The sequence below is a fragment of the Delphinapterus leucas genome, unplaced genomic scaffold, assembly GCF_059928025.1.
Source record: "Delphinapterus leucas isolate spDelLeu-1000000601 "Yukka" unplaced genomic scaffold, BTC_Dleu_Yukka2 spDelLeu_asBTCV2_sq25, whole genome shotgun sequence".
NCBI classification, from domain to species: Eukaryota; Metazoa; Chordata; class Mammalia; order Artiodactyla; family Monodontidae; genus Delphinapterus; species Delphinapterus leucas.
The window spans coordinates 10882180-10896250 of NW_028322234.1; positions in this window are offsets into that span (position 1 = coordinate 10882180).

Sequence of the window (14071 nt, forward strand, 5' to 3'; positions counted from 1 at the left end):
TGAAGACCCAACCCAGCCATAAATAAATAAATACATTTATATAAAAAATAAATAAAATCAGGGAGTGGAGGAGCAGCTAATAGACGAGAGAGGGCAAGAGTGGTCAGACAGGGCTTCCCTGGTGGCGCAGTGGTTGAGAGTCGGCCTGCCGATGCAGGGGACACGGGTTTGCGCCCCGGTCCAGGAGGATCCCACATGCCGCGGAGCGGCTAGGCCCGTGAGCCATGGCCGCTGAGCCTGCGCTCCGCAGCGGGAGAGGTCTCAACGGTGAGAGGCCCGCGTACCGCAAAAAAAAAAAAAAAAAAAAGAGTGGTCAGACAGATGGGGGGGAAATGAATAGAGTATGGTGTCATGGAAGACCAAGGAAAGAGACCAAAATGAATTAAGACTGAAGAACATTCACAGGACAGAGCAGTAAGGAGGTTGTTCTATTCTAAGAGTAGTTCCAGTGGTGAGGATGATGGTGGTAATGAAGATGGTGGAGGTGGTGGTGATGGTGCTGGTGAAGATAGCAGAGGTGGTGGTGGAGGTGATGGTGGCAGTGGGGACAACTGTACTGGTGGTTCTGGTGGTGATAAAGGTGGTGGTTATGGTAATGGTGATGGTGGTGAAAACAGTGAAGGTGGTGGCAGAGATCATGGGAGTGGAGGTGATGATGGTGGTGATAATAGTGGTGAAGGTGGTGATGGTGATGATGATGGAAACCAGAATGAAATGGATCGAGGATAAAATGGGAGGTGAAGAAGTGGAGGCACCAAGTATAGTCAACTCCAGAGAGAGGTGGAGAGTAGTGTGTGAATGAGAGAAGATGAACAAGGACCTCCTTGGGTGGTTGGAGCATGGTGGAATTAGCCAGTTATTGGGATGGACATGGTCATGTGTCCTACATAGTAAGACTGTTGGGCTCTCAACATCCCACTGGCCCAGCAGCCATGTACTGGGCCTTCCTGTTGTTTCTTCCTAGTGGTCCTCTGGGGAGGGGGGAGGGGGGAGGGGGGAGGGGGGAGGGGGTGAGAGTTGGAGGCAAGAGTTGATCAAGAAAGACAGGCAGTGCCACCTAATGGTCAGGCCAATGCTATTGCAGAGCCCTGGCTCTAGAGCCAGACTGCCTACTTTCAAATCTTGGCTTGGGCACTTATTAGCCGTGTGACTTTGGGGAAATTATTCAACTTTTCTGTCCCTAAGGCATCTCTGATATGGGATAACTTCAACAGTCTCCTAAATGGTTGTCTTTACATCCCATGCTCTACCTTTCATCCAGGAAAGCTTTCTGAAACAAGAATCTGAGCCCAGCACACACCTGCCTCACAGCCCCACAGATACTTTGCAGGCTAAATGTGCTTCATAGGCACATAAATCATACTCACTCTGGCCCCAGTCCACCTCACCAGCCTCATCTCCCACCCCTCTCCCTCCGGCTGCTCATCTGCCCTGAGTACTTGCTCAGGCATGGTCCAGCCTCCGTGTGGTCCCCTCCACCAGGAATTTCCCTTTTTCCTCCACTGCTCTGTCCCTGGCCAAGTCCTCCATGTGTGCATTCTTTTGTATGTCCTTCCTTGACCCCCAAGGTAGATCCCCCAGAGCCCTACTCTGCCCCTTTCCCTACCCCAAGGTAGAGTTAACATCTCCCCTCTCTATGCATTCCGTATGTAACCAAACCTAAGGCATCATTAATTTTAAGGTACGCCCGTATTTTAGGTACCACCAAACCTAACAAACTATGACACAATGCCTTCTTATTCTTTAGAATTTTTATGTTATCCTTATTGAACAAGCTGTTGTAGATTTATTTGGAAGAAACTTTTACAACATATCACTCTTTCTTATATATGAAAAGGAAAACAGAAGCGGAAAATAAGCTAGTTAAGATATTTTGGAAACTTCTTTACATTCAGAATGTTCAAAATTACTTTCAACACAGAGCTATCAAAGTCTATGTTTCAATGTCCATGTTTCTCTACATCGCTAGTTCTCAAGGTATGGTCTCCGGACCAGCAACATCAGCATCATCTGGGAACTTAGAAATTCAGATTCTCAGGCTCTGCCCCAGATTTGATGAACCAGAAGGTCTGGGGTGGGGCCCAGCAAGTTGTGTTTAACAGGTTCTCCAGGTGATTCTGATGCATGCTCAAGTCTGAGAACCCAGATCTGCACGGTATTGTTCTCTGGTCTACCAACAGTATGATGATGAAGTATTTATTGAAGAAGGAACCCCAAAGAGAACCAGAAGCCATTGCTGGCTCTCTACCACCCTTACACTCTTCAGTAGAACACACAAGTATAAACCAAATATCCCTAGCTTTTTACCTGTGATAAGATGAGATTATAATAGCTTTTTTTAAAAAAAAATAATTATTTTTGGCTGCATTGGGTCTTCGTTGCCGCACGTGGGCTTTCTCTAGTTGCGGTGAGCGGAGGCTGCTCTTCGTTGTGGTGCCCAGGCTTCCTAATGTGGTGGCTTCTCTTGTTGTGGAGCACGGGTTCTAGATGCATGGGCTTCAGTAGTTGTGGTGTGTGGGCTCAGTAGTTGTGGCTCACGGGCTCTAGAGCGCAGGCTCAGTAGTTGTGGCACACGAGCTTAGTTGCTCCATGGCATGTGGGATCTTCCTGGACCAGGGCTCAAACCCATGTCCCCTGCATTGGAAGGCAGATTCTTAACCACTGCGCCACCAAGGAAGCCCCTATAATAGCTTTTTATAACCAAGTTATTACAGCATAAAACTCCAGGGACTTTCTTGCTGAAAACCAGACCCTCTAAAATTGTCTCAGTATTTTTTTTAGCGTTTCCTGCAGGTCCACCTTACAGATGCCTTTTCTATCCATCCATCCACTCATCCATTCATCCATCCATCCATCCACCCACCCACCCACTTACCTTTCCATCCATCCACTCACCCACCTATCTTTCTGTCCATCCCCAATCCATCCATCCATCCATCCATGCCAGACCTTTCACCTTACTGCCAGGTAGCTGTCTTTGCTACTTTTGACCTCCATGAGGTCACTGTCTTGCGCTGGTTCCTAGCCCTGACATTCATGCCCTAGACTCAGAAACTCTTTCTGCTTCCTCCTGGCTCATCTCAACCAGGTTGTGATGTTTAACAAGACTTTACTGAGGTCAGAGGTAATGTCATCTTGTTAAATCCATGTCGGATCCTGATCCTCCTCTGCTGAGAGCCCATGTGACTCCCACCTCACTCAGAGTAAAAGTCAAATTCCTCACTGTGGCCTGTAGGGCCCTGCATGATCTGCCCCTGTCACATCCTTGCCCTCACCTCCTCCCAGACTCTCCCTCACTTTTTCTGCTTTGACCACACTGGCTCTTTGTCTTTCCTTGAAGATGACAGGCACTCTCCTGCCTCTGGGCCTTTGCCTTTGCTGTTCCCTGTATCTAAATGCTTTTCCTCAGATACCTTCAGGTAACCATATGGCTCACTTCCTCATTTCAAGATATTGGTTAAGTGTCCCCTTGTCAGTGAGGCCTTCCCTGACTGCCCTGTCTAAAATCACACACACACACACACACACACACACCCTATCCCCATTGCCCAATTATTTTTATTCATTGTACCCACCACCTTCTAATATACAAAACAGTTTGCTTATTTACTTTATTTATTTTGTTTATTGTCTCTCTCCACTACTGCAATGCCAGATCCGTAGGGCAAGGATTTTTGTTTATTCATTGTTGTAACCCTTAGAGTAGTTATCGGCTGCTTCAAGTCACTGACTAGCTCCTGAGAGGTCTCCTGATGGTGGGGGCCAGCAGCTCTCAGCAATGGGAATCTCTGGGCATCTACATATCTGAGTCCAGGCTCAATCTCCAGCCTCACCCCAGAGGGCACTGCTCCATTCTTGGTCCAAGGGATAAAACAGTGAACAGACAAAAATCCCCATTCTCATGGAGTCTTGTTTTTGCACACGCTGTTCCCTCTACCTGAAATTTCCTTTCTCTCTCTAACTCTAGCTCCCCTTCCAACTCCCAGACCCAGAAGAGATATTTCCTCCCAGGAAACCTTCACAATAGCTCCAAAAGTAACTTCTACTAATTGATAGACATTCCTTTATGATGTGGTTATCTTAGGCCAGTCTCCTTTTAGCAGATCTTGAGGTAGGAATTAAGATGTACATGCTTTGTTGGGGAATGCACATGCTTTTGTAAGGGTTTGGATGTACTTGATTTGTCTGAGAGGCAGGGTTGTGATCACATGATCTGTTGGGTTAGTAAGGGTTGGGATGACATAATTTGTTGGAGGAGTAAGTGTTGGCATGCAAATGATTTTTTTGGAGGGTAACAGACTGCACATGATATGTTGGGGGGAACAGTTAGCATGCAAATAATTTGTTGGGGGGTAATTGTTGGGATGTACATGGTTTATTGGGGGCAGGGGGAGAAGGGGTTGGAATGCACATGACTATTTTAGGGAGGATATGGGTTGTCCCAGCTAATTCCATGGTGGGGAGCTCTGGAGTGGGTACCATGGAGATGATCCATCTTGAGGCAAAGCCTTTCATCCCCCTGTTTTAGTCAGTCGTTGGTTATGGGCTGCCTCTGGGGTTGGGGTGTTTACATAACTTGACAGGCAAAGTGATGAATGGGATCTGGACAGAGCACCAGGAGCATTCACTACAGTGCTCAAAACTTTGTCTGGTTATGTTTACCCACTGCCTCAAAAGTTGCTATACAGAATATGAATGTCACTTCCTCTTCATTTTAAAGTGTTCAAAATAATGATTTCCCATAGACCATGTTGCATCATTACATGGTAAAGCCAGGGGTGAGCAGCTTACACGTAACTCTTAATTCTTTACGGTCTCAAGGATTATGATGTCACTCAGGCTTAATTCATGTTAAGTGTTGGTGTAGAGGATGATGTTAGTACCTCCCCTGGCCCCGTTTCCTGGCCTACTCCTTAGAACTAGTTCCATGAAAATATATTTTATTTTATTTATTTATTTTTTAACATCTTTATTGGGGTAAAATTGCTTTACAATGGTGTGTTAGTTTCTGCTTTATAACAAAGTGAATCAGTTATACATATACATATGTTCCCGTATCTCTTCCCTCTTGCGTCTCCCTCCCTCCCACCCTTCCTATCCCACCCCTCTAGGTAGTCACAAAGCACCGAGCTGATATCCCTGTGCTATGCGGCTGCCTCCCACTAGCTATCTATTTTACGTTTGGTAGTGTATATATGTCCATGCCTCTCTCTCACATTGTCACAGCTTACCCTTCCCCCTCCCCATATCCTCAAGTCCGTTCTCCGGTAGGTCTGCATCTTTATTCCTGTCTTACCCCTAGGTTCTTCATGACATTTTTTTTTTCTTAAATTCCATATATATGTGTTAGCATACGGTATTTGTCTTTTTCTTTCTGACTTACTTCACTCTGTATGACAGACTCTAGGTCTATCCACCTCATTACAAATAGCTCAATTTCGTTTCTTTTTATGGCTGAGTAATATTCCATTGTATATATGTGCCACATCTTCTTTATCCATTCATCCGATGATGGGCACTTAGGTTGTTTCCATCTCCGGGCTATTGTAAATAGAGCTGCAATGAACACTTTGGTACATGACTCTTTTTGAATTTTGGTTTTCTCAGGGTATATGCCCAGCAGTGGGATTGCTGGGTCATATGGTAGTTCTATTATTAGTTTTTTAAGGAACCTCCATAGTGTTCTCCATAGTGGCTGTATCAATTTACATTCCCACCAACAGTGCAAGAGGGTTCCCTTTTCTCCACACCCTCTCCAGCATTTATTGTTTCTAGATTTTTTGATGATGGCCATTCTGACTGGTGTGAGATGATATCTCATTGTACTTTTGATTTGCATTTCTCTAATGATTAATGAAGTTGAGCATTCTTTCATGTGTTTGTTGGCAGTCTGTATATCTTCTTTGGAGAAATGTCTAATTAGGTCTTCTGCCCATTTTTGGATTGGATTGTTTGTTTTTTTGATATTGAGCTGCATGAGCTGCTTGTAAATTTTGGAGATTAATCCTTTGTCAGTTGCTTCATTTGCAAATATTTTCTCCCATTCTGAGGGTTGTGTTTTGGTCTTGTTTATGGTTTCCTTTGCTGTGCAAAAGCTTTGAAGTTTCATTAGGTCCCATTTGTTTATGTTTGTTTTTATTTCCATTTCTCTAGGAGGTGGGTCAGAAAGGATCTTGCTGTGATTTATGTCATAGCGTGTTCTGCCTATGTTTTCCTCTAAGAGTTTAATAGTTTCTGACCTTACATTTAGGTCTTTAATCCATTTTACTGTAAACATTTAAGTATACGTTTATGCTTGCAAAACAATGAACACTGTACTTGGATCATGGCAGGGTGCAAATAAGATCCCTTGTTATTAATTATGATGAGGATGATGGTTGAATCCTATTTGAACTTAGAGTACTTGGTCCTTACACCATACTGCCACCTTCCGGGGAACCTACAGAATAAGGAATTCAAAGCAGCTTCAAGTGCTGGGTTTATGAAACAGGTCGAAATCTTTGGGATGTGAGGAACTGAAGCAAATCCTACAGAAGTATTAACTAGTGCCTTTTTATATCACCTTAAATCTATTAATATGTTCTTATTGCATTTGAAAATTCAGGTCCAAAGATACTCATGAAGTTAATAAGCTAAATTTTGTAACAAGTGCATAAAAATGGGAGGTAGGAAATTTATTCATCCCTCCACCTACCCACCCATCATCCCCCCATCCACCCACCCATTCATCCAACAAATGTTTAAGATATACCTTCTCTGTGCTCAGTGATTTTATGTCAGGGTTATTAATTTTACTCAATCTCAATTTTCTCATACTTCAAGTGGGGTTAATCATGCCAATCCATTTACTCTTTAGGGGAAAGAAATACATTCATGGCACTAACAAAGTTTGATTTTCTTTCTTTTATTTGTTAAAAAACGCATTTTTCATGCAAATAGTTCTAGGCAATAAAATCAGATAGTTGGTGCAGAGCAAGTTTGGGAATAGAGAAACGCTAGGGGGTTAAAATAAAGATGTTGTTATGTAGTTAACTCATAACACTGACATGTTTTGAGTAGCTATTGTAAATTATACACCACTTCAAATTTAATGACTTCACCACATTGCATTGTGTGGAATTATTTATTCAATTCCCTACTGATAGACCAGACACTTAGGCTGCTTCCATTCTCACCCTATAACAGATAATACTGCAGTGAACATCCTTATGTGTTTTATCACTGAGATCTTGCGCAAATATTTCTACAGAGTAATTTGTTGGAACTGAGTCAAAGGGTAAAGACCTTTGAGATCCTGACTTATTCTGTCTAAATGGTTCTTTAAAAAGATTTATGACTTATATTCCCTCCTGCTTTGATTGTCTCCTCTTCGCCTCTTGGATGAGGAAGGGATTCTTGCCCAACTGTTATGGGGATAGTGGAACACATGACATCTGATACTGGTCAGATAGCACTTTATTAGTCACATATACTCATAGCCCTGGGGGGTGGAAGGATGCCATGTGTCATACAGGATTCCATGTGGCTATACTCAACAACAGAGTGAATAGCCAGGCGTTGTCAGAGGCAGGCTTTGTAGTGATAAGAGGATGAAGTGCCCTCTCGTTCCCATGGCTGGATGTGACTGGCTTGTTTGAATAATTCTGCAGGCTGGCAGGGCACTGAAGCCCGCTATTCGGGGATCAGCAGGAACTGCGCCTGGTCCCCATGATAAGGAGGATTGTTTGCTAGGGGATCATTTCTGTGGGAGCAGAGCGAGGAGGTGAACTTACAGTAGGCCATTCAAGACCATCCCAGTTTCCCCCAGATGTCAAGGCCGCACATAATGGTGGACCTTAATTTTAGGCCTTACACCACACCTCCCAAACAATAAAGTCCAGTCTAAAGAATAAAACAATGAATAATGTAAAAGCTCACCTCCCAGGCACAACCAGGATTAATAGTTGCGACCAGCCTTCCGTCTATCCCTGTCTGCATACCTGCAGAGAGAAGGATGGCAGACCAGGTCAACTGTAGGGAATATTTGTCATTCTGTTTTGACTGCCCAGATCATTTCAACACCTCCTATGCTTCTCACTCTAGAAGTCAGATCCCGCCCTTCCTTGCCTCCCTTGTAACACAGGGCTAGGCTCCACAAAGCAGATCCAGCATCACTTGAGTCCTAAGCTAGCAATGCAGAAGGCAAGAACTTCAGGGGACCCATGCTGGGAGGGTAGTGAAATGGAGAGGACCCTATGGTCCTTCCCTGCCATGACCTCTGCCTGCCTTTTGTCTGCGGAAAAACTTTAGCCAAAGAATAAGTTTAATCAGAGAAGTGAGATAATGCAGAAACAAAGGAAAACAGTCAAAGGAGACCAAATAATATTAGTCATTAAGCATAGTCAAGGACCTTTAGTTCCTTCTCAAGGACTATAGGTAATATTCTGAGCCAGATCCTCTGAGCTGTCTTAGGGATACTGAAACCCCCACCAGGTGGAAGATGTTAACTACATGATGACCAGACTGTAGCCATGACGTAAGCTGCCACAATTCCAAGAACTGGCCTCAAGGAAATGGGAAGAAACCAACCCTGGAACTGAAGATTAACTGTACCTAAAACAGTCAAAATGATGCTGGTCAGACCACTGCATGACCAATTTCAAGACGACTGTCAGAGCTGACTGTGCTGTTTCTGCATGGAGCCCCCTCCCTCCGTCTATAAAAGCTCTTGCCCACTGATTGTCAGTGGGAGAGGGAGTCAGCCTTTGGACAGGAGTCTGCCTTCCCACTGGTTGCTGTCGTCCAGGATAAAGCAAAGTTTCCTTTCCACCAACCTTGCCTCTTTATTGGCTTTTGAACAGCAAGCAGCTGGACCTCCTATTTTGGTAACAGTAGCAGCAGCTATACAAGGTTTTCTGGGGTTACCAGTGCCAGAGGATCAAGAGTTAGCATCCAGCACCCAGCGTTGGTCACATCAGTGTCTGGGTTTTGGTGTCTGTGCCTGCCACGTGGGAAATTACCTTAATGCAATGACAGGCCCCAACTATATCACCAGGCAAGCCATGCTGGAGGTCACAGCATAGAAAGGTTCCCAGGCCAAACTGAAATACTTAAATCACATGGTTTACTAAATCAACTTAAAACACAGTGAGGAACAAGAGGAGAGATGGAGTAACACACTTAGGTGTGTGAGTGGACAGACCATGCTGAGTTCTAGGGTACACAATGTTCGTATGTCTTGTCTCCTTCCCTTTTCCCAGTCAGTCTTCCCTGCTGCAGCTGAGGACAGAGCTGAGGTTTGAGCAAGCGGTCCCCAACCAGAAGGTGCCCTGGACAATGACATATGCTTTTGGTCACTGGCATTGAAGTCCAAGGAGCAAGTGAGGAATTCGAGGACTGCAAGGCCAGTTAGTTGCTTCTACATGTGATGGGGAGCTTAAAAAAAAAAGAATGACAAGCTCAAAGTCCTAAAATATCTGCTCAAGTCACTTGTCAGGGAATCAGGGACTTTATCGTACTTTACTAAAAGAATGTCTTATTTCATACATCCTCAGGCTGAAATAATCTAAAACTAACCTTAAAGTTTTATCTTGCAGGTAGCAGAATTACAGCCACAGATAAACTCACAGCCTCAGTGGATTCCCAATTGTGATAGTGTTTGTGTTAAGAAGACTCCATAACTGTCCTAAAATAATCTCTGGGAACAAGTAAACTCTTAAGAACACTTTTAATTTGTATCTTCCAAAAGATATAACAAGAATAGTTGCAAGTAAAAAAAGAATAAGACAGAGCTTTAAGAATTTAAAATTATGGAAGCCAACATGAAAATTCAATAAAAGGATTAGATATAAAGTGGTGACACTCTGCAAGAAAGGAGACCAAAAAGATAGAGTCTGAGGAGTTTTAGAAAGAAAGAAACAAAAAAGAAAAAAAATCCAAAAGGAGCATGTTATCTAAGAAAATAATATAAAATACTTTCCCAGAGCTGAAAGACATGAATTTCCAGAGCAAAGAAGCCTACTGAGTAAACCACAGTGAAATTTTGGAACATGTAGTATATAAAGAAATTATTTTTTCTATTTCTTTATATTTCCCATAATATATAACATTTTAAAATAAGTAACATGGATGACTTTAAGTTGTCATAACCCTTTCTGTTCTATGGGGCATTTTTTTTTGTCAACTCCTGTTGGATGTTATTCATGTTTGTATTGTTGGTGTGGCAAGAACTCTACTGAGGATATAATCTTCTCTTTATAATAGGAATATATCTCTAAGTTTATCACTTATCATTTACACTTTTGTTTAAGATAGAGAATGTTATAATTTAAGTCTATTAAATCCATCAGTGTTTTTCTTTGTGATATATTAGAAAAATAAGTATTGAATAACATGGATAATTTTAATAATATAAATACAAAACAAGGCAGAAAGGACAAAATAATTGATAATCAAGAAACAACACCAAATACTACTCTTAATTTTGACCATAACTTGTACTTTTAAAAATTAACATACTGAAGAAAAGGTGGAGCAAATTGAGAAGAGTAAAGAGAACTGGCTCACCCACCACCAGTCCCTCCCATCAGGAAACTTGCACAAGCCCGTTAGATAGCCTCACCCACCACAAGGCAGACAGCAGAAGCAAGAAGAACTACAATCCTACAGCCTGTGGAACAAAAACCACATTCACAGAAAGACAGACAAGATGAAAAGGCAGAGGGCTATGTACCAGATGAAGGAACAAGGTAAAACCCCAGAAAAACAACTAAATGAAGTGGAGATAGGCAACCTTCCAGAAAAAGAATTCAGAATAATGATAATGTAGATGATCCATGATCTCGGAAAAAGAATGGAAGCAAAGATCGAGAAAATGCAAGAAATGTTTAACAAAGACCTAGAAGAATTAAAGAACAAACAAACAGAGATGAACAATACAATAACTGAAATGAAAATTACACTAGAAGGAATCAATAGCAGAATAACTGAGGCAGAAGGACGGATAAGTGACCTGGAAGACAGAATGGTGGAACTCACTGCTGCAGAACAGAATAAAGAAAAAAGAATGAAAAGAAATGAAGACAGCCTAAGAGACCTCTGGGACAACATTGAACGCAACAACATTCGCATTATAGGGGTCCCAGAGGAGAAGACAGAGAGAAAGGACCCAAGAAAATATTTTAAGAGATGAAAGGGAAGAACCTACAACCAGGATTACTCTACCTGGCAAGGATCTCATTCAGATTCGATGGAGAAATCAAAAGCTTTACAGACAAGCAAAAGCTAAGAGAATTCAGCACCACAAAACCAGCCCTACAACAAATGATAAAGGAACTTCTCTAAGAGGGAAACACAAGAGAAGAAAAGGACCTACAAAAAGAAAGCCAGAACAATTAAGAAAATGGTCATAGGAACATACATATCGATAATTACCTTAAATGTGAATGGATTAAATGCTCCAACCAAAAGACACAGGCTGGCTTAATGGATACAAAAACAAGGTCTATCTATATGCTGTCTACAAGAGACCCACTTCAGACCTAGGGAAACGTACACACTGAAAGTGAGGGGATGGAAAAATATATTCTATGCAAATGGAAATTAAAAGAAAGCTGGACTAGCAATACTCATATCACATAAAATAGACTTTAAAATAAAGAATGTTACAAGAGACAAGGAAGGACACTACATAATGATCAAGGCATCAATCCAAGGAGAAGATATAACAATTATAAATATATATGCACCCAACATAGGAGCACCTCAATGCATAAGGCAACTGCTAACAGCTATAAAAGAGGAAATCGACAGTAACACAATAATAATGGGGGATTTTAACACCTCACTTACACCAATGGACAGATCATCCAAAATGAAAATAAATAAGGAAACAGAAGCTTTAAATGACACAATAGACCAGATAGATATAATTGATATTTATAGGACATTCCATCCAAAAACAGCAGATTACACTTTCTTCTCAAGTGCACAAGGAACATTCTCCATGATAGATCATACCTTGGGTCACAAATCAAGCCACAGTAAATTTAAGAAAATTGAAATCATATCAAGCATCTTTTCTGGCCACAATGCTATGAGATTAGAAATGAATTACAGGGAAAAAACATAAAACACACACACATATGGAGGCTAAATGATACGTTACTAAATAACCAGGAGATCACTGAAGAAATCAAAGAGGAAATCAAAAAATACCTAGAGACAAATGACAATGAAAACACGACAGCCCAAAACCTATGGGATGCAGCAAAGCAGTTCTAAGAGGGAAGTTTATAGCTATACAAGCCTACCTCAAGAAACAAGAAAAATCTCAAATAAACAATCTAACCTTACACCTAAAGGAACTAGAGAAAGAAGAACAAACAAAACCCAAAGTTAGCAGAAGGAAAGAAATCATAAAGATCAGAGCAGAAATAAAGGAAATAGAAACAAAGAAAACAATAGCAAAAATCAATAAAACCAAAAGCTGGTTCTTTGAGAAGACAAACAATATTGATAAACCATTAGCCAGACTCATCAAGAAAAAGAGGGAGAGGACTCAAATCAATAAAATTAGAAATGAAAAAGGAGAAGTTACAAGAGACACCGCAGAAATACAAAGAATCCTAAGAGACTACTACAAGCAACTTTATGCCAATAAAATGGACAATCTGGAAGAAATGAACAAATTCTTAGAAAGGTATAACCTTCTAAGACTGAACGAGGAAGAAATAGAAAATATGCACAGACCAATCACAAGTAATGAAATTGAAACTGTGATTAAAAATCTTCCAGCAAACAAAAATCCAGGATCAGATGGCTTCACAGGTGAATTCTATCAAACATTTAGAGAAGACCTAACGCCCATCCTTCTCAAATTCTTCCAAAAAATTGCGGAGGAAGGAATACTCCCAAACTCATTCCATGAGGCCACCATCACCCTGATACCAAAACCAGACAAAGATACTACAAAAAAAGAAAATTACAGACCAATAACACTGATGAATATAAATGCAAAAATCCTCAACAAAATACTCGCAAACAGAATCCAACAACACATTAAAAGGATCATACATCATGATCAAGTGGGATTTATCCCAGGGATGCAAGGATTCTTCAATGTATGCAAATCAATCAATGTGATACACAATATTAACAAACTGAAGGAGAAAAACCATATGATCATCTCAATCGATGCAGAAAAAGCTTTTGACAAAATTCAACACCCATTTATGATAAAAACTCTCCAGAAAGTGGGCATAGAGGGAACCTACCTCAACATAACAAAGGCCATATACGACACACCCACAGCAAACATCATTCTCAATGGTGAAAAACTGAAAGCACTTCCTCTAAGATCAGGAACAAGACAAGATGTCCACTCTCACCACTATTATTCAACATAGTTTTGGAAGTCCTAGCCATGGCAATCAGAGAAGAAAAAGAAATAAAAGGAATACAAATTGGAAAAGAAGAAGTAAAACTGTCACTGTTTGCAGATGACATGATACCATACATAGAGAATCCTAAAGATGCCACCAGAAAACTACTAGAGCTAATCAATGAATTTGGTAAAGTTGCAGTATACAAAATTAATGCACAGAAATCTCTTGCATTCCTATACACTAACGATGAAAAATCTGAAAGAGAAATTAAGGAAACACTCCCATTTACCACTGCAACAAAAAGAATAGAATACCTGGGAATAAACCTACCTAGAGAGACAAAAGACCTGTATGCAGAAAACTATAAGACACTGTTGAAAGAAATTAAAGATGATACCAACAGATGGAGAGATATACCATGTTCTTGGATTGGAAGAATCAATATTGTGAAAATGACTATACTACCCAAAGCAATCTATAGATTCAATGCAATCCCTATCAAATTACCAATGGCATTTTTTACGGAACTAGAACAAAAAATCTTAAAATCTGTATGGAGACACAAAAGACCCCGAATAGCCAAAGCAGTCTTGAGGGAAAAAAACGGAGCTGGAGGAATCAGACTCCCTGACTTCAGACTATACTACAGAGCTACAGTAAGCAAGACAATATGGTACTGGCACAAAACAGAAATATAGATCAATGGA